We start from the raw sequence: 25422 nt of genomic DNA, 5'->3' as shown, positions 1-25422 counted from the left end.
GTCTCTCACTTAAAAATGCATCCAATTCTCCGGTCCCCAGTCAGAGTCCCACATGAAAAATAGATTCTCACTTACACTGTTACCACAAGCAGGCAAAACGTGCTGTGAAATAAAGTCCAGAGATGGTTGACTCTCAGCCTGCAGCTATCCATGGCTAAGAATAAAACCCTGACAGAAGCACTGCAAAGGTGCACAACATGGAACTGTACCACCAAACAGTACACACACTAACACATACCTTGGAACCCATTTAAAAAGGCAGCCTGGCTGTTAAAGTAAGGGGATCTCCACTGATTTTAAACACTGAAGTCTGCTTCTTGCATGTGAAAGTTGTTTAAAGCCTTTTGTGGCTCCATAGAGATGCACCAAATCTCCAGTTGTTTAAGGAGCAATGACAACAGGAGTGAACCACAGTGTGCATGTGAACCCCCCCCCAGAGGGTTACTGGTCTCTTGGAGTGACAGATTGCATTGGCAGGCCTAGCTCTGCCTCAAATGGCCTATGTGAGGTCAGTGAGGCTAACTGTCTCTCTATGACAGATGGTAGCATGTCGGCCTTACCAGCTAGCCTCCCTTGACGGGCACTTAACCTACTCAAAGAACCTTGCGTCCATCTCAATGCCACTGAATCAGTGGTGGTTATCTCTGATCACACTGCCGTGCTGGCTTGGAATAGACGACCTTGTCTCAGGCAGAATCCCAATCACTTTAAGGATCTCTTTAGAAGGAACAAGTCATGGCTACTCACAGTGGGACTGGACACCACGCTGCAGGGTTGCAAAGCATCGGGAAGTTTGGGTAGGTTCGGAAAGCTCTCCAGCTAATATCTGTTGTTTAAAACGCGAAAGCACTATAGGAAAACAGCAGGTCGACAAAGTGCAGCCAACGAACATCCGGTCCTCGGTAATGCCATTTACAACAAGAACAGCCATGACCGCACCCCTAAGCACTACAAAGTACAACAAAGTCCATTATGGTACAAAGGTGTACAAACCGAGGGTGAGATGTGTTTCTGTGGTCACAAACACCAACCACTGACCCGAAAGAACAAAAAAATTACAATTAACAATTAACTCAGGAGCATCAGCTGACAACTGACTTCAACTGACTCAAAACTTTGGCATAATGATAGAAATGATTAGAGGTGAATCACCAAAACATCAGTGTGACGACAATTAAAATGTTAGACTTGGCTTTTTTACGTTTGGTGAGTTTGGACTTATCTTGAAGTCCAACATCCCATGACACCCGGGAGAAGCTAATGAATCTATTCCGTGCGGAGTCTGTACGGGCTTTAGACTTTCATGAAATCCCGGATTAAAGCCTTGGTTTTCTGTTGTTTTGAGAGGTTTTATTGTAGTAATCTGGTAATCCACATACCCTTAGCTAAGAACAAGGTGAGCATCTATTTCCAGTAACAAATGGCGGAGGCAATGCGACAGACAAACAAGATGAGCCAATTTATTGACAGTTGGGGGTAGGTGTGAGCAGGGCTAGAGTCGTGGGTTAGACTAAGATACAGTAAACTCCATTACCTGTGTAAGCACCCAGTGACCTGCCAGCGCACCAAGCTACTTCAATACAGAGCAGAACACGTGCTCATTGCCATTTCCACACCAAATGTATGATTCATGTAAAAGCAGTTCATTTACAGAACAAGGTGGCTATAAAGCATCTAACAAGAGTGTGAGATCTGCTCCTTCTGCAAGTGTAGAGCTTGGTTGGGAGGTATTCACGAATAAGAGCGGCTGAAGCTTCAGTGCCTTTATGAACTGTCTAATATCAGAATAATTGTGTTATTTCAACTTGGCCTAATTTTCCAAACTGTTGTCATTATTGCAGTTCACTGTCCTGTCCACTGTCTAAAACAATATCATAAAATTCATACTGGAACCTGACTATCAGAGTAGTGGCATTTTTTTTAAGGTAACCAGAGACTGTTTAATTGCATGACTCTAAGTAAGCACCAAAGTGTGTACTTGTGTCTCTCTGCCAGAGATGTGGACACATGAAAATAGAGCAGTGGCAAACCTAATCCCATGTTCCAGCACCCAGGCCTTTATCTGTATTTAACTACCCCACTTTCTCTCTCTTCACTCCTCTCTGACTCGTACTCTCTAGAACTCAAAGGGTTTTGAACATCATGGTTAACCAGGGACGGGCCCTTTGCAACTTCTCCTCTAGACACACTAGGGGAGAAGTGTCTGAAATATTTGTGGTGTATTTTGAGAATGGGGGCACATTCTGGAAGAGGCGTAGCACACAAACTCATTTCAGGGCAAACTGCTGCACTGAATCAATACTGTGGCCTGAATCATTGTAAAACAAAGAGTTCTTTCTTCTCTTGTTTCATGCAACAGCCTTGTGGGAGCAGCACATTGTTCCACACAACTGCATCACAATAAAAGCATAAAAAAGAAGAACGCATGTTTTCTTAAGATTCTTCACAAGTTATGTAAGATCTGCCAACTTGCCCCTAAAACCAGCGGCAGGAAAATAGAGCCTATGTAGTGGTATTCTGTCATTTGTGTCATTTTGTCCCGCTCCTGAGGTCATGAAAGAACATTTTACACTTGTGAAACACTACAAAGACTCAGCGTGGTGGAGAAAGGTTTCTGCAGGGCACAAACAAATTGGGTGAGTTGTTTGTCTTTAACTCCTGGCGCAGAGAGCTCTGATTCAAAGTCAGTAATACCAAAGCAAGCTGAGCTACGTGCCATCCTCAGCAGCAAATCAACACAATGACACCACAAAACAACGCAGGGCCAATATGCTCCTCCGATATGGCTGTTCATTTTCCTCCAATCAAACTCCCTGTCTGTTACACATCAATATCACAAGTGAAAACTATTTACATGTAAAAATGAGTTGGTTCTTGGTTTCTGGTGCTGACTGGTGTAAAAATGAGATGCTTATAGGCTATTTATGTAAATAACACAAACACTGGATGACTAAGTACCGCAGCGCTGAAATATTTCAGCATGAATGAAATAAACAAGCAGAGCTGAGGGCTCTCCAGTGAGAAAAACAAAGCCTTCCAATGAGGCTGACCTGACATTAACACAGCTAGTTGCTAAAATGGGTGACAGCAGTAGCGTAGCTGTCACAGCAAAGCATCTTGGTCCAACCAGAGAGCCAAATGAACAATGTCAGCGAGTCAGGCATGGTGTCCTTGGGTATCCCATTGTAAACAAACATGAGCATCACCAAGGAGACTGATAGCTTCTATGGGTCCTTTCCTGCATTTAACATTAACGTTGTTGTGCTGGTTCACAGGAAATCTGCTGGATTCTTACCGAGTACAAAACAGGAAGAGTGTGCTGTTCTTCCAACTGAAAACAAACTGAAGCTGTCAAACTTTCTGGCAATCACAGAAGCATGTTAAAAGCGTGAAATTAAATTCACTATTCTCCTAAAATAAAGACACTGGGGAGGGGTAGGGATACTGAGAGCAACAGCGTTTGTGGGAAATGTGGTTAGAGTGTGGGAAGCACTGGCAATAGCTACACTATTTGTGTATTAAAGAGACTGTCAATCAACTTGGGGCATTTTCAGATCTATGTTGTTAATAGGGTCTAATCGGACTCTGGTTTGCTTGCCCCATAGGCGCAATTCATTTTGGTATATATGAACAGAGCAGTCATACTCAGGTGTGGACCAAAACAACCCATATTGAGGCCCTTATAGGAGGTCTGGCCACAAACAAATGCTGAGGCAGTTCATGTGGGATGGGAACGTGAACTGACCTCAGACATCTCCCGTAGCAAGGTGTGCTCTATGTACTAGGATGGAAATGAGCGTAATTAGTGCAGGAAAAAAACGATTATTCAATGAATTAAGTAGTCAATCTACAGAAAAATCACCTGACAGTCAAAGTCCAACAACTCATCTTTGGATTTTACATGTGGTTAGATAGGTCCTTCTAGGCATGTTTACTTTCTCTGTCACGCCCCAGACACATCTAACCAATTAGCAGCACTGGAATACACTCTAATGCACTTCAGCATTTTTGTGATTCGTGATTTGAATCCAACAAGCAACATGACTCTTCTGTCAAATTACCTCACATCTGCTACATTCCTGGGACTGAAAGATGTAAAATTCCTGAAAATGTTTGTGAGCAACTGCCCAGTAACTCAGACAAAGAAATCAATTAACAAATAACACATAGTACAAGCAATTCAAAATGCAAATTTAATTTTAGAAAAAGATTTAGTGGGAACATCAACAAGGGTGTAGGTTTTATAAAAGGAAGATGTAAATTTTCCTAAATGTTGCCGAACAACAAGGCAAACATCAAGCAACAAGAACCAGCATCAGTAACAAACTAATAACCTATTCAGAGGCTATTATTGTGAAAGGACAAACAAAAATCTAGGTTGCTTTGTCTTTTGAGAGTTATGAATATTTCATATGTTCATGGTCAAGCTCAGAAAACAAACTCTGCATGACCTCTGATGTGCAGAGGCAGGTAAAAAGATCACTCACCACAGTAGTAAGTATGTATGCACCACCAGTAAGTTCAGTCAGGGCCTTGTACCATGGGCTCAGAAGCTGCAACAAAAAGAGATGGAAGACTCAGTTAGAGGACTCTGAATTAGCCTAGATGAGACAAAACATTTCTATTTCTATTAAGGGTCCATATAAGAGATTGTTCAGCAAATGAACAACAGAACAGAACTCAATAAGGAACTGGAAGGTTTTTTCATTATAGCAAACAATTTCAATTATTTATCACTGTGGACTTTGCATTTTTTTTTTACAGTGCTTGGAAAGAACTTTGCCCATATTAATTTGAAGAAATAACTGAACAGAAAATCAGACAATCCATAATTTCTTTGAAGTTTGGTATATTAATGGTATAACAAATTTGGTATATTTTTCTTCATGAGAAATGTGAAAAATCATGCAGGAAAGCTTCTGTAATGTCTTCTGGTTATGTGAAGGTCCCCTTTAGAGCTTTTAATCTCTAGTGGTGCTATAGCGTAATCTTGTCATGAATGGGTCCCCATTTCAATTGTATCTCGCTCCGCTAGCACATGCTCAAGTTAAATGTTAAACAATTAGGCGATTAAATGATTAGTCGGTCAACTGAAAATTGATCGACAACTACAACACATCACACGTTCCTGTTGACACAGCTTGATTTATTGACAGTTAGCTGTGGTAACATGTCAATAAACAGCAATCTTTCACCAAAATATAGGGTTGATGGCTTTCAAACAAATGTTAACAAATGTGAACTGGTTATAAACTCTTCAGCTTTGCAAATGTTTCACGAGGAAGGAAATCCACGTCTGTTAGGCCTCAGTAACACATACAGGGCCTTTTGTAAGTCTGCATTTGAAGATGTAAATACTACACATGGGCAGCTTTAAAGCAGGTTTGAATACATTACTAGGCAGCGCCAAACTGCTGGTGTAACCATAAACATTTTCACTGTATGTAGCTACATTGTTAGGTCACCACATGTGAAATAATCTCTAACTGATGCCAATTAATATAAAAGCTCAAAGCGCCAGCCAGCGGCACATGGGGACTGAATGGTCTTACCATGTGGCTGACGCTCATTCAGAAGTCTGAACACTGAGTCACCTCTTCAGTCCGAGGACAGTGGGAGACAACAACACACCATTAGAGCATGTTCACTGCCAATATTTGCTGTGGGTGGCCATTATAAAAGAAACATCTGGGTAATGTAAAGTAATGGAAAAAGCTCTGCAAACAGCTCATTTTGTAAGGCCTATAATGTTTTTGGTGAGACTGTGATTCAACTCTGTGGTAATTATGGCTGCAGACTGAGAAGCTGGATTGCATAATGTGCACTGGAAATCACTGGCCATTAAGTTTTTGTCTCCAAGCTCCTTCTCCTTCCTCACTGCTTCCTTTCCCTACTTTCTCTGACCTTGATTCCTCCTGTGCCTCTTTCCCTTTAATCATCCTTTCCCTGGATGCCTCTGTCTTTCCCCTCCTCCTGTCTCTGCTACCTCTCTCTACAGTGTTGGTGAGAGGCTTCAGGATAAAGGGAGAGATAATGTTACCACAAAGGAAGCAGGGCTAGTTGGGTGTGGCCAGAGAAATGCTGAAGTGTTGACGGTTGCTTAGGGTTTGTTAGAGGATACATGGTAGATATAGGAAATATCTGCGTTTCAGTATATTGTTATATACAGCAGCATCCAGTGGGAGTAGTTGAGGGTGGGCTTGCGACACACACACACACACACACACACACACACACACACACACACACACACACACACACACACACACACACACACACACACAACCCTTATGTTTATGCTAGAAAAAAGTTCCAAGGGAAACACTGATGCACTGCAGTTTGTTAGGAATGCACAGTAAATGTGTAGATTTAAGGAGACTAAGAAGTCTTTTTTTTTCCAGCACCAATTTTACTAAGTGAGGAACATGGCAAAACACCTTGGCTTGGCACAGCTGGCATTTTACTTTGACTTATTGCAATTAAAGAATTGGAACATCAGCCAGGTTTGTTTTCTCCGAACACAGCTCATTTAGCTATTGGTATTGGAACAGCTTCAACAAATGAGTAGGAGTCAGTCAGTCGGGGGGGGGGGGGGCACAAGAGCTGTAATACCCAAAACACAATGGCTCACAATACAGAAAGGATCAGAAACATATTCATTATATTGATCAATTAGAAAATGTCTTCCTGTGACGTAAATTGTGACTTTCCATCTCATGGAAAGTCACAATTTGCTGCTGTTTGCTCATTCTTCTACTCGTTTCTGTTTATTCTCATCTTTCTTCCCAATCTCTATTCTTAAAACAGTACTTATCTCCTGCTACTCACTGCACATTCCCTCACTCACACACACACACACACACACACACACACACGTTCAAAACACACTCTGCAGTACAACATACAGTGGAGTACTAAAGTCAGCATCTTTTGGACCCCACTGTAATTTCTCTCTTTCTAAAAGTACACACACACACACACACACACACACACACACACACACACTATCATTTCTCCATATACACCACACTCTAACATCCACACCAACACACAAGTAGTTTTAGTTTCATACATTTATTCCAACGGCCAACAGTGCTCCATAATACAGCAGCCATGGCCCTGGTGGACACCAGGAAAATAGCATTTCCTTGCTCCACAATTTTGGAGCCAGGACTTTAGAATGAAAGCCTAATGAAATAGAATACTAGATTTTATGATTTTAAGGGCAGAGGCACCAAAAATTGCAGTTTAATGGATTTCAGTGGGGACATTTTTGTCTCAAGGTCCAGATTATTACTATTTTGTGTACATGGTGAATTATAGACATATTATTTCCAGACATACAGATGGCACTACTGTTGAAGTAGAAGTTTCGCCATTCAGTGTAATGTTTTTGTCATTTTGTGTAATGCAACGCCTCTGTTACCAGTTTCATGCATTGAATTGAGTGTCAGTATCACTGTATAGATAACAATTTATTTTTCAGATAAATAAGGGATGTTTAGTACTAACAAATATGTTTTAAACTTTATAAATGAATATTCTAATGCATTTTATATATATTTTTTTATTTGTGATGATTTTTCTAGTTGAGTTTCTAGAAGAGTTGCAAGGCACAGAAAAAACAAATGTTAAACTAATTCAGTGATCCAGACTATGACCATAAACATAATAAATGAGAACAGTGACGATACTTGTACACTTTGTCCCTTTTTGACAGAATATCTTTCAGAGTAACAAACAAAGATTTATTTGTGATGGCCTACTACAGTATTGACACTGACCACCAAATATTGATGATCTTTTTTTTTTTACTTTTTACTTTTTACTATTTTATCCTAAAGCTGAGTGCAGTGCATTGATTCCTCAGCCCCTCCTTGCTCCCCTCTCTCTCTCTCTCTCTCTCTCTCTCTCTCTCTCACAAACACACTCACAACAGACCGTCTGTCATAGTCAGACTGACCATTGAGAGCACCGGGAGGAATCGTGCCACACTGGTGGGCTGGTGGACCATAGGAAAAAGAAAAAAAAGGGAAAAAAGTTTCTCCCATCCCTGTCTGTCTTTATCAGCCCTCTCTGTGTGCCTGTCATTCAGGGTGCACAGAGCATGCGTGTACATGCTCCCACACTCACTGGCCAATCACAATTTGTAATCTACCCTCACCGACCCCACCCAAATCAGTGAGGGTTGTTGTTTATTTGATACATAGTGAAGCAATGGAGCTGTATGTATTGTTCAGTTATTAATTTGTCACAAAGTAGTTGGCAATTAAAGAAAGGGCTGCCAGCATTAATCGCGTGTTAATCGCCACCAAAGATTCTTTATTTTACACCGTCACTGCTGCTGTTACCAAAGATTCTAGAACATAGCGCTCTAGAATCTTTGGCTGCTACTATTTTGACCCTCTGACTCACCCTTACTTGTTGTCAAGCTGCCACAGACACTTCCTACAAAGATTTTATATGGCAGAGTAAGATACTTCTTGGCAAGTCATGTCTATCGGAGCAAAAGGGGGATGATTCCTGTCTGCATAAAGGGGCGTGTCGGGAGACCTAAAGTGTTTGAATCCAATGCCTGAATCGTCGCTGGTGAAGAAGTATTTAAAGAAAGGTTAAAAAATATTGTGATAATTACTAGAATGTGATGTTTTTGCTACAAAAAATTTTTGCATGAAAATTTGATAGTGACACATGCCTGGTTGTCAAATTTGTAAAACTTGCGTAATATGTATTCCCTGCTCCCCATGCGTTTTACCAGAACTAATGCTGTTAACAATTATACTATTCATAGCACATTATATCAATGACCCAACACAGCAGGGCCACCAACAAAAATACCACAACAGCAAAATGCTGCAACATTACATAGAAATATTCCCTCCCTTTGGATTAAAACAAATTATCAGGCTGCATCTTAAATCAGCCCTCTCCCCCATAACAGCTACTGTAATCCATGTCAGACATAACCGCAATCATAAAGCAAACCACAACAGATAAAATCACTGCTCCCCTAAAAAGGAAGCTTATGGACCGCAGGCCTTTCCACTCAACAACAATGCCACATAAACAAGGGTCAGATCAGAAGTACATGCTGACCCCACAAATCCACACTGAGATCATTCTTCTTTTAACTCTGGTCGATCCACAGTCGACCATAGATCCTACAGATTTAACCCTGCATTAGAGATAAACACATCAACTTCTAAAGCAGCACTGAGCCCAGGCTACCCTGATAATAACACAATACATCAGAGCACTGCAAGAATCCCATGACATTTAGCTCGAGTTAAATGCACCATGACTTTCTCTTTCATGAAGCAACACCTCAACACAAGGGAGAAAGCCCAGCTAGTAAACTGTTAAATCCATGTCACAGAGAGCTTATCGGAGGGGGAGACAGGCTGTAGCATGTTTTGGGCCTTAGCTCTTTGCAATTTTTATTTTGCAAATTAATACTGCAGTAATGCTGAACTATTAAAGATCACAGTGGTATGATCTGGTATTGTAATTGGTTCACTGGTACATCTTTGACACCAGCTGTGCAAATGGTGTCAACTAGTAGGACACAGAAAAGCCAAAAACACAAGAAAAATTAATAAGGATGTAAGCTGCAAACATTAGCTTGCCATGCTAACTATCTTACCACTTACAATAATAGCCTTGCCACCAAATGTTTGATTAGCTGTGTTAACTCTAGGTCCTATTTAGGACTGGCTCATTCACTGTGTGAAAACCAGTCCTGCTACCGTATCAGAGTTTGGGTTAATATTGTCTGTCCTGATCTTCATTGGATTAAGGCAAATTTATATTTCAGCCAGTTCAGCAAAGCTTGTCATCCAAGACCGTGTTACACGACAAAGCCTTTTCTCCATGAACAATACTATTCTTTATTCTTAGTACATGACAGTTAACATCATCCCGAGTCTTAAAGGATAAGATTATGCATGTGGTCATGAAATGCATATTTAACACCTTTCTCATTTTATAACAAGTCAGCAGTAAAAATTGAAAATGGTGGCCAAAAGGTTAGAGGACCAAGCCTGTGACTGGAAGGTTGCCAGTTCAAGTCCACGCACTGACAGGACAAAATCTGAGAGGGAAAAGTGAAAGAGCAGCACTTATCCAACCCCCATCAACACCCCCTCAATTGCTCCAATGGAGCTGCTCAGGGTCCAGCAGGCCGCACTGTGGTTGTGCTGGGAAGCTTCCAGGTGTGAGTGTGTAATTGTGTGAATGTGATCAGGGTGTTCCTGTAAAAGAGAGGCTCCCTCTCGGTGAAACTCTCCTGAATAAGTATAGGTTAAAAAAAAATAAATAAATCACATGCTTTCAACAAACACACAGCGTTAGTATAAATTAGCCACAGCCAGATACAACTTCCACCAGATAAATCAAAGGTCGATAGCTAGAGATGAATCACCTGCTTTTGTTTATGTTTTATAAACGGTAAATTGAAGTTACTTGCCAAAGCAGGAAGAGAGGTAGCAGACGTACACAGATAACAACTGGCCGGTTAAAACTTTCCATTTCTAAAACATGTGTTCATCTTCTGAGCAAGATCAATGCCTATTCATTGAGCTGTCTAAAGATAATGTTTTGGGTTGCATTTTAAATTATATGATCTTTTCCATCACCAATTAAATTATTGCACTCCCACAACACTCAATGCTATTACTAATGATTCAGCTTTCGATACAGCCTTCTCTTTAGTCTGTAAGATGGGACCAGCATAAAGTACAAGTTTCCCATCTTTCAGTTTTGGCAGTATGTGCTGTGGAGCACAGGTCTGCAACCAGATTTACCAAACAAATAGACAGACTTAATGCAACTTGTAAGTTCACAGGTCCAGCCAACAGTACCACTTTGTCATCTAATCAAATCAAGAAAAAGCATTAAGCCACTTCACATCTTTACCAATGCACAGACATTCACTTCATCATTTTGTTTTACTTCAACAAAGTAAAAAAACTGACAATGAGCCTTATTTGCTTACAGTATTTTTCTTATAATACAATTATTAGTTTTACATTATAAATTAACGCAAGATTTTGCTGAATTGAAATAAACCACTGCAATGTGTGAAAGTGAACTGTAAATTTGTCAAGTCCCATTGACCAGTATCATTTTCAGGTTTTAGTCACGCTACATGTCCACAATGACACACTACTCACAAAAATCAAACATGTGACAAAAACAGGAATGCAGTGAACCAAAGAGCCACAGTCAGCAATCGACGCTAAAGGACAAAATCTGCAACCACAGTGCAGCTGCAGTGTGGCGTTGGCGGGTCAACCCTGTCCTGGAAGCTGCGGAATGCCCACTGTCCCTTTGTCTTTTCTTTCTGGCAACACAGGGACACCAGCTGTATTAGGGCGTTCCCATCAGCCAATGAGCAAAGTGAGCATTCCCGTCAAAATGTACTAACAAATGTGATGCTTGAGGTTTGATCAGGGACATTTGTCAGAGACGGCTCTGCTCTTTGAGGGAGCTCTCAAAGAATCTGCACAGAAATTAGGGTTCTGCTGGGAGTCTAGTCCCCCGCTATTAAACATACATTAAATATTAGTTCAAGACCAAAAAAGAAGCACATGAGGAGGAGGCCAAAGCAGCTGCAGCAGCCAACAGCAACTGCATGAGCGGATCTGTGGAGTGTAACAGCCAAACTGTACATCTGCATGAATATGATTGGATGTGATTAGTAATCTGATTATTGGGTGAGTGCAATGCATGAATAAATCAGAGCAGCTATTTAGTGCAAGCACAACTTCAGTGTTCTGCATTAAGCTTCATAAAGATGTGTTCACAAAAAATTCAAGATGCCATTTATAAAATGTTTCAAATTAAATTAGAAAATAAACTGTAAGCATTAACAAAAAATAATACAATATTTAAATGCTCATACTGTATTAGCACAACACTACATTGTACACTTCACAAAGTGTTCTACCCAGGATGTGTTTTTCTGGCCAACATAGTTTGTAGCCAGACGAAGTTGGACTAAATTGTGTTATAGGTTGAGTTCGGATCATATTCCTGCACAGCACCCCTGCTGTGGTCTCACTGGAACGTATGAGAAAGCTGCTTTTTTTTTTTTAAACCAGCACTGTTTCTGATCGAAATGCAGGCAAAGTGTGAAAATTGTAGCCTGACCTCAGTCAAAGCCAGTAAGTTAATACAAAGCTCTCAGCTTGTTAGATGCTGTTCCACACAGCACAGCACAACAATTCTAGCATCTCACAAAACACAAAATGAAACTGATCCAATCTCAGCAGTGTAGCAGACTTTCGGCAAAACTGTGGGTCATTCAGAATTTGATCTCAATCATTTACACACATAATAAAAATACTTCCCAAATGGTCTTTTAACTTATCACAATCACCATTAACTGAGCAGTAATTCATATCGGGTTACCAGCATATGTGTTATATATTTAAATCAGATGATACGTTTCATACAATCAACTAATTTGTGAACTGGGACTTTCCCAGAGGTCGGGACAGAAGCCACAGGGTACAAACAATCACCTGCAGCCTCTCTGCAGTGGAGGGAAAGAGCGGCTGCAGGCTGTAAGATTCAGAGCCTTGAGCATGAGGTGGGGGAGGGGCACTGAGCACAGACGCATTCTTCACAATGGTGAACTTGACCCCTGGGGTTGCCACATACACCATGTGACTGCTGTCAACTGTGAGTGTGTGAGTGTGTGAGTGTGTGTGTGTGTGTGTGTGTGTGTGTGTGTGTGTGTGGTTGTGTGTGGGGACTGGTTTTTATATGCTAGTGGGGAATACACATTACACACTTCCTCTCTCTCTCTCCTGCTCTCTCTTGCTCAGTGTGTCTTCAATCAACAAATGAACTTGTCGTGGTGTTTTCTTGTAACTTCAGTGAATAGGATAGTGATGTTTATTACAACTCCAGTCATGTCTGCTGTCCTAGGCTACATCCACACTACTACATTTTCGTTTGAAAGCGGCATTTTAAAATGAAAATGATCACCGTCAAGACTAGCATTTTAGCTCCGTATCAGAAACAATCGGCGTCCATACGGCCACACTTGAAAACACAAACATGTGTGACCATTCATGGACGCTGGGCATGCACAAGCCGGTGTAAACAGGAAGCCGATTGTCTGCTCTCAGGTGTACTCAAGCGAGTTGTGGAAAATACTACAAACAAGGAAAGCAAAGGCAGTTGTAGCATTAACATACAGGGTTTCAATGAAAACAGCTGCTAGCAAAGACAACAAGGTCAGTTACGCTTCTAATTCATGTTTTCAGTACTGGTAGCCTTGGTTGATAAGAGACCCCGTGTGTCTATGTCATCGTTTCCAAAGGTCTCTGTTTTCGTCCGTCCATAATACAAGGCAACCCCAGAGTTTTCAAACTAAAACGGGGCCAGCAGTGTTTCCAAAACACTCCATTTTCAAGGCGTAGCATGGACGGGAGGTGAAAACGTAGCAAAAGAGATGCGTATTAAAATGAAAATGTAGTAGTGTGGACGTAGGCTTACCTTCCTCATATAGCTCGGCTCACTAACCAGAGCTGCTCTAGTCTGTGCCCATCTGTGTGGGACGCTGCTCGAGGCCAGGCCCACGACAGAGGGGCCGCATCAGAGCCAAAGTAGCACTTTATTAGTTTAAAAAATAGCGATACTGATAATTGGAAAAATCCTGAAACTGCCTCTGATAATTGGCCAAATTCTGTGCTATTTGTATGTTTTATTACTGCTACTTAGCCAGCGTTACCATTAACAGCTACTTATGCATCAGTCTAGAAAAAACATTGCGAGTTCAGCATCAAACTTCATTCCTTCACTCACTCAGGGCTGTCACTAAGGTAAAAATACAAACTAATTTCTGACTGATGAACACTTTATGACAATGTTGGTGCACGTACACCGTAGCTGCTTGAGCTGAAGTTAGCTTCGTAGGCTGACTAGACAAGCTGCCTCAGAGCAACTCCTGAAGATGTCAGTTCGTGTGACAGTTTCAAACTGTAGATGTACATTTCACTATCTTGACACAAACTCAACACTAAAAGCTTTCACCTCTTTCACACTTGTTAAGATTACATTGTTAATAATGTAGTTTATACTTAATTCTGCAGCTTTCGTGGTGTGAAAGTGATCCTCATAATCCATTAGTACTAACATACATTCAAGGTGATCAGTCTCAACTCATCAATGTCTTACCAAAGCAATTCGTTTTTATGTTGAATTATTCATTTATGTAGAGATCTCCCTAAAGAAATCCATCAGCAGGAGTTTAACAAGCAGAGTCAGACAGGTTTCTATTGAACTCCGATCATTTTTGAGGTTGCACTTTGTGGTGTTACTACACTGCATTGTGTTACGTAGTTATGTGCTGAGAGTATTTATGCCACACCTCTCCCTAAAACTCCACCATGACAATACACTGCATTGTATTCCAATGAGGGAGAGCAGGCCTGATAAGTTCAGTCAGAGTAGCTTTAAATGGGGATTAAGCTGATATTATATGGAGCCATCGCTTGACTCTTTGCATAACATCACACATTTCCAGGTCAATTGAGTTTAGTCATTCAAATTACTGACATCACCAAAATTATCTATATAAACAATGTACTTGTTGTGGAGCTTATATCATAAATGGTGGCTAATATCTCTCCTCATCTGTGCACATGTACAGGATCTGGGGCTGTTCCATATTTGTGTGTCTCTCCAGCTCGTGTCAGGCCATTACCTAACTGAGGAAGACATTTTCACTCACTGCTCTTCTTTGTCCATTTTGTCTTTTCTTTTTCAATTCACAACACTGTCCAGCCCTGGTTACATAACTGTACTACTCCACCACTCTTCCTCTGTGATTTAATAAGGCCAACTAATCAATGTGTCCTGTGTAGATAACATGACTCAGCTGCCTGCTCTGTCACTAACCTATTCTTGTGTCCTGTGCTCATTGTTTGCTCCGGGAGGAGCAAGGAACAAATTAAAAAATCCAGCATATACTAACAGTGTTCATGTTATGTCTCAAAGACCTTTCTGGTCACATCTAGCTTTCCTCTCTGTCTAAATTACCCAGTGAAGCTGTTCAGTGACTATATGCAGACACACACACCACAGATTACACTCACTGCTCCACTTTAAATTCTGATGGCTGGTACAGTATAGCCATTAATAAAAACCTTGCTTGCAGGTCAGTCAGGGAAAGGGACAAATGTGAGGATGGTCAACAGGCTTTCTGGTTAAGAATTGTGAACAGAGCCATCAGCTAATCAGCATTCTATGCATCTTTGCTTCCTCACATATTTGTTGTGCATCAGCTTAGGAAATTGTCAAATGTGCAAGTTACCTACAGGCATTGTAAGTAGGGCAAGACTGGATGCATTCTTCTTACACTAACTCACCAAAACACAGTGGCATCATGAAAAAAACAAACAAACAAATGTGACGAAAAGTAGAAGAAAAATGGATTGCATTTGCAGACACAAGATTGTGTTGCCACTGGAGCCACCAATACACAATGTTGACATGTTTTGCAGAAACATTTGGTTTTTAAAGGTTCTGTAAATGATTGTCACTGCACTAGACCACCAGCATTTTAGTCCAAAACAACTGCTCTGGCACATCTCCAGCCTGCCTTCGACCACAACCCCTCCCCCCTTCATATTATCAGCAAGGTGTTACACAGCCCAGTGAAAGCGGCCACTACATAGACAGCGAGAAGTGCAATTGTGTATACAAGAGCCAACAGAAAACAATCCAGCCACAGCAAACAGGCCACACTAGCATTGCCATGATGTGCTCCACAGCGATGCTGGAATGAAGTCAATGTTTGCAACTTCTGCCAAAACCAATTCATGATATGAGTAACAGCAAGTTAGCTAACGTTATCATGCCTAATGTAGCTGGTCACTATTGCAAACAGACATGTTATGTACTCATTGTTACTTACACATCTCAGAGAAGAAAAGCCAGTTCTGAGTCAAACTGGACCCTCAAGCAGCTCGTGGGGGTTTCCATCTCGGAAAAGCCAGAGAGGGCCGGTAAAGACACTGATGAAGCCAGTAAAAACTTTACAGATTTTCTGATGGTCAACTGGCCAACCAGGATTTGAGCCAGTAATCCCCATGGCCAGTCCGCCTAAGCTCTGGTCTTATCTCATTCTTTGTTAAAGACCTTTTTGGCCAAAATAGGTGGATTCTTCAACGGAAGAAATTCTGGAAGGTTGCTTTCAGCTGAACGCTGCACACCGTAAAGTGCCACTCGTGTGGGTGGTCCCTGTGTCTTGTCCCTGTGGGGAGGGCCAATGGTTTAACAGGGAGGGACTCACATGCATTAACATACACACACAGCCAAAACAAAGAACAGAGACGCTTATATTAAAACACACACAGAGGGGGTTTGGCTTGTTCTCTGCTCAGGACACCACTATATCTTTACAAACCTTTAATGACTGTAAATGGTATCACTGTAGTGAGGTGAGGCAGCATCGTTTACTTCCATCATTCTCTGATGTATTCTGATATCAAAAGATGGCAGACGTACTGCAGGGAGAGTCTGGCTTTGAGAATGTTTTGCTTTCTCCTCTCAGCCTGGGAGCATCACTAAAAAGATGAAAAAAAGACAGAAGCCACCAGAAAAGGATTTTTGGTGAATAAAACAATACTGCATCTTCTATCTGAATGTGGTCCACTTGGGGTTAGAAACAGCTGATAAGAAAATGCAAAATAATTCCCCAACACCAAGGAATACAGAAGTGAATAAACACCTCTCTGACACTGTCAATAAATACAAAGTGATAAGTTTTAAAAGGAGTTGGATTCAATGCTGGACTATTGATTTGGATGACAGTATGATCTGTCCATATAAACAATTTGGTGTTTATATCATTCAGCCTAATACATGCCCAGAACATTATTGATAGCTTCACAACTTAAAAAAGTACATTTTATATTAGAGTCAGAGTAAAAACAGATTTGACCAGACACTACAAAAGGAAGCGTTTCTTTGTGCATTTTCTCTAAAAATCCATCCACATTTCATGATAAAGCAATCAGAGCAACAAGGAATCGAATTTAGACGGATCTATTTTTACACATCAAGACTTTTAATATTCTGCATTAAGCCAAAATTTTCAAGACATTGTGACTGACATTCAGAATAACCAGCTGAAGACCAGTAGTTTGGCATAATGCCGAGCACAGACATGTTACATGCTACATGACAGCCGATCAGACGTTACAAGACAAATATGGTATATTTGGGTGATTAAATACCAAGAAAATTGCTTACAATATAGCTAGCCAGCTTAATTGTAATGACGAATGTTACTTACCAAAATTAAGTTATCTGCTAAAAGGTTCAGCAGTGGAGCAGGGGGGGAGCCCAACACATGCTGCATATGATTGACCAGTTTATTAGTCCGCCCTTTCTTTATCAAACAAGCCACATAATACGCACAGGTGTGACCCTGATTTTAATGTAGGTCATCAGTGATGGACACAGGACAACCTTTTTTCACTAGAGTGCTCGATCCACATACGATGAAAGTTGAGGGTTTGGTGCCTTAACACAGTTTCAACAGCACAGCAAAGAGCAGCCTTATTGTCTTTCAAGGTGTTGTATTCCTGTATGGTTACCAACAGTTCATCAATAATAATATAAACATGAAACTAATAGAACATGAAAAGAATCCACTGGTGTGATCACGACTGCACAAAAACAAAAATAATAGACATGTTTCTAAGTAAACGTATCCCACTCAACCTCAATGAACTGAATTGGATTTTGTTTCCAATAATATAGACACAAAGCCACCCGGCTAATGCACAAGCTACAGTTACACTCTCCTCCACTCCGCAATATATTCATGCACGAAGCGGTTCTTTCATCTTTTTGAAGAGCTGACAAAGTACACGGAGGTTTCTCTTCACATGCAACGCTAAACAGAGCCAGTTTGCACATTCATCTCAGGAAGTCGAACAAACGATTTAATTGTTAGCATTAAACAGCATACAATGAGCACAAAAATTACTTTTTGTTTCTGTGTTTGGAAAGTGTCCTTGCTTGACATACTGAGCCAGCCTCAATGTACAAGTGCAAAAGAGCGAAGGACGCGTTGACTCATATCTTCTGTTCAAAGGTGCACTTAAATACACCGCAGAAACTGACAGTCAACTCAATGCTGACATGCTCATATGTTATGCACCTGCATGGGAGGAAACCAGACAGTAGTCAGTGATCCTAATCCAAAAAAGCTGACCAAATAGTCTTGTCATATACGGTCAGAAAAACATCAAATGCATGAGATTTATTCAGCATGGTCAACCAGTCAATTATAAGATGATGAGGGCCAACTAAAGCCAATAATGCAACTATCAGCCATTGGCAGCAGATGTTGTGCTTCTGTGTTTATGTTAGCTCCAAAAATCCTGTATTGCCCAGGCTCAACTAAAAAACAATGAATACCCAGCCTTTTTTTTCCTTTGGTAAGTGAGCATGGTTTATGTGTGATACTTAACTCCATGACATTCCAATATATTATGTAATGAATTAAGCTCCTCTTCATACATTATTATATGTATATATGTATAGACACATGAAACCCACCTTCAATATTAGCTGCAATATTTGATCAGAACGAGGCAATACAGGTAATTATTATGCAGACAACAGGCTACCAGAAAATATTCAATAGAATTTAGAAGTTGCGTGTTCAAAACAAATGATATGACCTCAATTAATGCTTAAAAACACCTTAACCCAATAAGCAATTTCTAACTCTGGCTAAACAGAGTCTATATTTCCAACCCTTTCCTTCCTAGCACAGATACTAAAGGCTTATCTGGGACTGGTACATTGTGTCATTGAGTTGAGCTTCACAAGGTTGGCAAGTGGCCCTCCTGGGTGGGTGTGTGTGTGTGTGTGTGTGTGTGTGTGTGTGTATGCGTGCATGTAAGTGTGTGTGTGTTCACCCCTCCCCCACACCACCCATGGCTCTGGAGCAACCAGCTGCAAAGCACTCTAGTAATCTTTGAATAAGACTGACACAAAGGTGATCAAATAAAATAATACATAATCCAATAAAATACAGTGGCACATTTAGGGATCTACTGTATGTTGCAAACAATCATGGTTAAACTGCAACAGTCCTATATCGCCTCACCTCAAATCATAACTGTTGAACAGTTTCAGTTTTGATTTACAAGTGTTGTAGTTTTTGTTGCCTTTTAAAAAAAAAAAAAAAAAAGAAACACTGATAAAAGCATCCATACTGATACAGTACTCAAACAAAAAGTAATTAAAGTCAGTAAGAAACAAAAGCACTAATCCATAATCTAAAAAGTATTACATTTAACAAAAAAATAAATAAAAAAATACATTTTAAAAAATAATAATAATAATAGTAATAATAGTAATAAAAAGTTAAAAGTAAAGTAAATCCCCTTTCAGTATGTGTTTACCGGCATGACGGCCTGTAGTGAGCCGGTGAGGCGTGAGCTCCGCGGCAGGAAGAAGCGCGCGCTCACAAATACAACCCATGCACGAGGACCCACACAGCACGCGCGCCTACTCACGCGCTGACGCTGCCCATCCCCCCACCCCCGAAAGAAAATATCAAAATAAAGGTTGAAAACGGCGCAATAACCCGCCCAAACCCCGCGTCCGCGGCCGTGCGCCGCCGCCGGGAGCCGGGGCTCTGCCTTATAACGGAGGTAACGGCGAGAAAAGACGACAAACACTCACCAGAAGCTCCGGATCACACAAGGGGGTGAGCCTGCTCCTCTCTGCTCCTAATATGGAATCTCCTCCTCCACCACCACCGCTGTTTTCTAGCTCTGATTAAACCTCGAAAAAAGCGTTATAACGGCCTTCAGACCCGGCCAACCGGTGCTAGGAATCCCCAGTGACCGATGTGTTTTGGATACACGGGCATATATGATGATAAATCCCCTTAGAAATGAGCTGGATGGACAGTTGGGTCTGGATTGTAGGTTTGCTCGCTAGTAGAGAAAAGAGCCAAACGGTTCAGTAGCAGCCAACGGCTTCAGACTGAAACACAGAGCAGCTGACCCGGCAGGCGAAAATGAGGTAGGCCTGAGCTCCTCTGCAGGAAGCCCGCTCCAGTCACATAAACATCAAAGTGGGTGTCGCAGTATGGAAAAGAGTGGTGTGGTCGGGCTGGGGTTGGCAGAAACTCTACAAAAACAACTCACAAATGTTAAGTTAAAATTAGTTTTAGACCAGAATGATTTTTAAAGCTTTTTGTTATAATTCTTATATAGCTATTTTTGGATTGCAGCTGTGGGCATGCTAGATTTGCTGTTATAAGTTCAGGCTATTTAGACTGAATTTTTATTTATTTATGAATGTTTCACCAAAATAATGTAATTTATTGTTAGGGTTAAGCATAAAGAAATAGTACCGTAATATTTTAATTTTAAGTTTCATAGTTTCATAATCTAGTAAACATTGTTGGCCATGAAGACAATATGACACAAGTTGCGAAAAAGTTATTTTCTCCTCTTCAGGAAGCTATATCTAGCTTAGTCATTTTTACTTAAAACTTGACTCTGTATCACAGTGACTAAAACACTGTAAATATGGCGACTAGACAAAACAGTCCCATTTACAGTACTGATGCAGGGCAGACCTTCCCACTGTTGTTCCTATCATGAAGTAATGAAAGAATATAGACACAGTGGGGGAATGTAGGGGGGCAGTATATATATATACATATATATAAATATATATATATATATATATATTTATATGTAATGTTTATTTATGCCAATGTTTGTTTGTTTGTTTTTATTCCAAGCTATAACCCTGGGTCTTTTTTTTTTTACATGGTTATAGTTATCTTAAATTGGACAACTATATGTTTTCAATGCAACTCTGGCAAATTAAACAAATCCAAATGGTACTGCAGCCATCAGATGGAAATAGTGGTGGTGGTGGTTGTAGTAGAGGCGGGGGTGGTGGCATCATAAACCACATGATACCGGGAGAGGCAGGAGCACGAGGCTTTTAAAGAGAGATGCATAAAACACTCATATTTTGCAGATGTAAACAACGAGGAAGAGTCAACTACTCATGCGTGCTTGTATGCATTAACTGAAAGCACATGCTCATCAACAGGCGCACACACACTGCAGATAAGACCCAGCTGAAATAAACACACAGACAGACAGAAAGCCCTGGGGTAGTGTATTGTGTGAGCTTTAGCGTGGCTGTAACAGGAGAGTGGAGGATGGGTAATGACATTTATACAGGGGTGACATCAGTGCATTTCCTCAGCCTGTGCTTTCACATGCCACTGTAGTACAAGAGGGCCCCTACAAATTTTTACAGTTTTACATTGTTCTCATTTGAGCACTTTATTGCTTGTACCTGTATCTGTTGTTTTCAGAGGAAATATGGCTATTACGTCAGCAGTGAGTCATTTTGCTGCTTTTGTGGCCTGTGAATGAAGAAAAAAACAGTGATGTAGAAACTGTTTTACTGTGGCAAGTTGTGAAGTGAAACACCTTAGGGTGCAGCAGACCACTGTCAGGGTAATCACTTTCTGGGAAACCACAGCACACCATCTGTATGCAGCACTCAGCCTCAGTATTTTCTTCTTCTCTGTTCATTCTGTAGCAAACACATCACCTGTACTACAAATACTACTCAACAGTGTATGACTTTAATCCTATAGCCTAGGACTTGGACTCAATCAGGGATGCATTTTAAAATCCCGACATAATTACTGGCTGCTGAACATAAAATCAACTAGTATACTATTAATACTACTGTATTTGCACATAAAGTATAAGTGAAAGTAAATTGTGAGGTTCCCATGCAGCAATCCACAAGCAAACTAGATTATCCTGAGCTCAGTAGAAATAGAAGTGATCTAATTTGAAAGGTATTCCCTATAGACTGAATAACAGGAATTACACATAATCTGTTGAACATTGCCTCACTTTGTGAGAATATTCAGCCTGTTAACCTGTGTCCTTGGCTCGGTTTCCATTATGCTAAATGTAAGCCTGTATTTTTTTGTATGGAACAGTAGATCAAATAATAAATACACTCACTTGTCTTGCTGTGAGGTGAGAAGATCAATATCTAATGTCTGTGTGCTAAATATGCAGCTAGAGCAAGCAGGTGATTAGCTTTATTTAGGATTGCAAACCAGCTAACCTGCTTCTATCCCAATATGAAGAGAATGTGTTTATAGCATCAGTAAACACTACACCCATTAACAGGTTCATAAAATTAGTTTAATCTGTACATAAACAGAGATTCAAAAACAATAAGTTGTGGTTTTAGGTGGGGAGTACAAAGTAGCATACAGTAAAATACACAAGTGTAATAGCCTATCTCTAAATTTACTAAATAAGAAATGTACAGTTCTTGAGTGAACAGGTGTTTTGTCATGGTAGGAAAAGCACTGTTGTAAATAATGAAATGTTTAGCTGCCTCATTTTGTGTGTGCTGTCTCGCTTCCTTGGCTTACTGGGACACTTATACTGCATTCATGCCTGGACTTACTGTATTTGGATATCTTATTTGGGTAAGGAAAAAGTTAATGTTGATGCAGGTGTAAACGCATACAGAATGTGCAATGCGATGTGTACAGTATGACCTAATTCTTGAGAAAAAAACACACCAAGCAAGTCGAAAGGTCACGTACCTCTGCCTCCTCCTGCTACTTCAGCAGTTCCGGCAAAAAGCTACAAGCAGTTACAAGCAGCTTGCAAGACTTCCCCCACAAACGGTTATTTAATAATGAATGATGCCTGCACATGGCATTGCTTCCCTTTGCCTGGGACAGCCCATGTTTTGTAACTAATTTGCATATTGAAATCTGATCAACGTTGACTTAAAGTGAACCCTGAGGCCTTATCAGTACCAGGTCTAAAAGCAAAGGCCTGCAGATCAGATGTCGTTATCCGGATGATCTGGATCCAGTCACAGATCACATGTTGATAGCAGGTAGTAATGGGCCCTTCAGTAGAACAGAGCCATCATTAATGTTACGAATAGCGACTGTGTGAACAGAAGAATATATTTACAGCGTATTCGAAATTTACATTTTCCCACATTTAAAACTTGATGTCGTTTTAATACTGGGAATTAGAGATATATGATAATAATGATAACAAAATCAATGAGAGTGCTTAACCTGTCTCTGTACGCACATGCACATCCAGTTGACTGAGGTTGAAAATAAAAGGAATGTAACAAAGCTAGTAACAAAACAATGACAATGTGGCATTTATTCTCTCTGTCGTCTGTCCCAACCAACACAACATGGGACTTTGAGCCGAGAGGTGTTAGATAACAGCTCAGCAAAGACAGCAATAAGATTACCTGTGTCTTTGTTCTTACCTGGAGTGTAACACTATGAGTTACAACCTGTGACACTGGAACTCTCCTTTGAAAAAGATACTGAAGCTTTGGTTTCATTTGTTGTTATGCACACAAAGGAAAGTAGTGAAACTTCCATGACTAATAAGGCGAACAGGAGCACAGGAATAAATTAATAAAATTGGGAAAAAAACTGAATTGTTGTGTAGTTTGTTGTGTAGTTCCTGTATGGGACAGCATTTTATTGTAAGGTTGTCTTGTGTGTTGCATAGATGTCTGCATATGTAAGGTCTGTGTGAGCAGTACTTGTATAGTTTTATATTGAAAAAAATATTTTTGCATATAAAAGAAATGTATATAGGCCTTCATGAGACTAGATGTGTAGTTTTTCATCCATAACAAGATATTAAAGCAGTTTAACTGACAGGAATATTTGCCTCTAAAACCACTCCATTCGAAAATGACCAATTACACTCTCCCTACTCGCAGTTCAATTCGATGGTCATGCCACGGTAATGTGGTTAAATTAGTAAACACATCTATTTCTTTTTGTCTCAGGGCTTCTATCCACTCTAATCCAGCACTTAAATAGACCTGTACGGAAATTCTGTCCAGATTGAAAAACTTGAAATTGATTATGCGTACATGTCGTTCCGTGTCCCTCTTAAACTTTGAACCACTTTAAAACTTTAACTTTTATCATATAAAATGTGCTCCAGCAACTTTAAGCATCTATACTCTATATTTTTATAACAATACATGAAATGAGAATGTGTAAGGTGAGAGTAGCATGCCTATACTGACTTTGATGTTAAAATCTTTCATGATGATCACAGAGTACATAGAATTAGCGAGCAGATATTTTAGGTCAATTAGATCTAAAAACAAATTTCACTACCTGCTAAGTACCAAATACTGTAGCAGACACAGCTGACATGCCTAGCTGGTGAGGAGCATTTCAGGGGTTGGTAGAGACCAAGAAGAGAGCTAAAACAAAATGAATATTGGACTTACATTAGCCATGTGGAAAGACAACACTAAAAGAATTATGCTTTTTAAATGCTAGGTGAATAAATAAGCAACTGTTTCAAGACAAGTTCATTTTACCAACAGGGAAGGTGATGATCTGTAGGCTGAACTTGTGTACTCAACATATGCACATGCATCGTCCATGTCCATTTTGGGGTATATACATTCATTTAGTGTGGACATCCTTTCAGTTAGCAGTGCCCTCACCTTCCACCGCCTATAGTCTTTTCCTCATTTCTCTCTAGTTAACTAGAAAACACAAACCCACACACATACACACACCTTCCTCTGGCCACATTTTTAAGTCATTGCACATTCAACACTAACAGCCTCGGCCTTTAAAAACCCATACCAACATTATACTATATCCACTTACATACAATACCTCACTCCACCTCTGGCATATTTAGTGCTTTGACAATGACAAGGTCTCAACAAAGCATGGGTCCATAATACGTCTTCATAAGGCCTTACAGTAATGGGTGTTCTGTGCCTACACAGCTATAATTTACCCTCCATGGTGAAGACTGGAATAGCACGGTTGGCTGTTTCTGTTAAGTGATTAAATTATTTAGCACAGCAGAGATGGAGACATGGAAAAACAGATATTGCATGAATGTGTGTTGTGGGCTTTCATGTGGGTGTGTGAGGGGGAGAAGAAAGACAGAAAAGAACGACTTGTATCCTTCACATATGCATTTGTGTGAATCAGGAAGGGAGAGCGGCGTGCTGTGTTCTGCCTCGTCAGGCTGATAAGACAAAGACAGGCTGGTCGCCTTAATATCCTCATCGATCCCAGCTCACATTAACATTTACAACTAGGAAATCCAGCTCAGACAGTTAAAGACTCTCCTGAGTGGAAGGGAGATGAAAATGCACAGAAGTGATTTCAGAGGGAGGAGGGGAAAACACCAATAATAAATCCCACAGTGTGCAAACAAGCCCAAGTCATAAAATCTACCCAGTGTCAGTACCAATGATTGTGACTGCTTAAAATAGTTATTCCAGTGGAACTCAATATACCAAATACTCTAAATAACAAAGAACAGAGTTAATAAA

The 25422-nt window shown here is 40.4% G+C and overlaps 1 protein-coding gene across 5 annotated transcripts in view; it reads right to left on the bottom strand.

Moving 5' to 3' along the window:
- tbl1xr1a (TBL1X/Y related 1a) overlaps positions 1–20008 on the bottom strand; it is a 37946-nt gene extending 17938 nt beyond the window's left edge. The window contains exons 1-2 of one of the 5 annotated variants that reach the window (XM_071487319.1): positions 19723–20008; positions 4488–4553 (exon numbers count right to left, since the gene is read on the bottom strand). The gene's annotated coding sequence lies outside the window, so the exon portion shown is untranslated. Of the gene's footprint in view, positions 1–4487; positions 4554–15928; positions 16269–16420; positions 16784–19439; positions 19474–19722 lie in introns of those variants that run through there. The other 4 variants (XM_071487320.1, XM_071487322.1, XM_071487321.1 and 1 more) reach the window with 4 other exon arrangements.
- Between the last annotated feature and the right edge of the window lie 5414 nt (positions 20009–25422).

Source organism: Trachinotus anak, unplaced genomic scaffold (assembly GCF_046630095.1).
Source record: "Trachinotus anak isolate AG129_WGS33_773 ecotype Australia unplaced genomic scaffold, CSIRO_AGI_Tana_v1 ptg000010l, whole genome shotgun sequence".
Classification (NCBI taxonomy): Eukaryota; Metazoa; Chordata; class Actinopteri; order Carangiformes; family Carangidae; genus Trachinotus; species Trachinotus anak.
The sequence above is the reverse complement of the archived record's forward strand: the minus strand, read 5'-3'. Positions and strand labels throughout refer to the sequence as shown.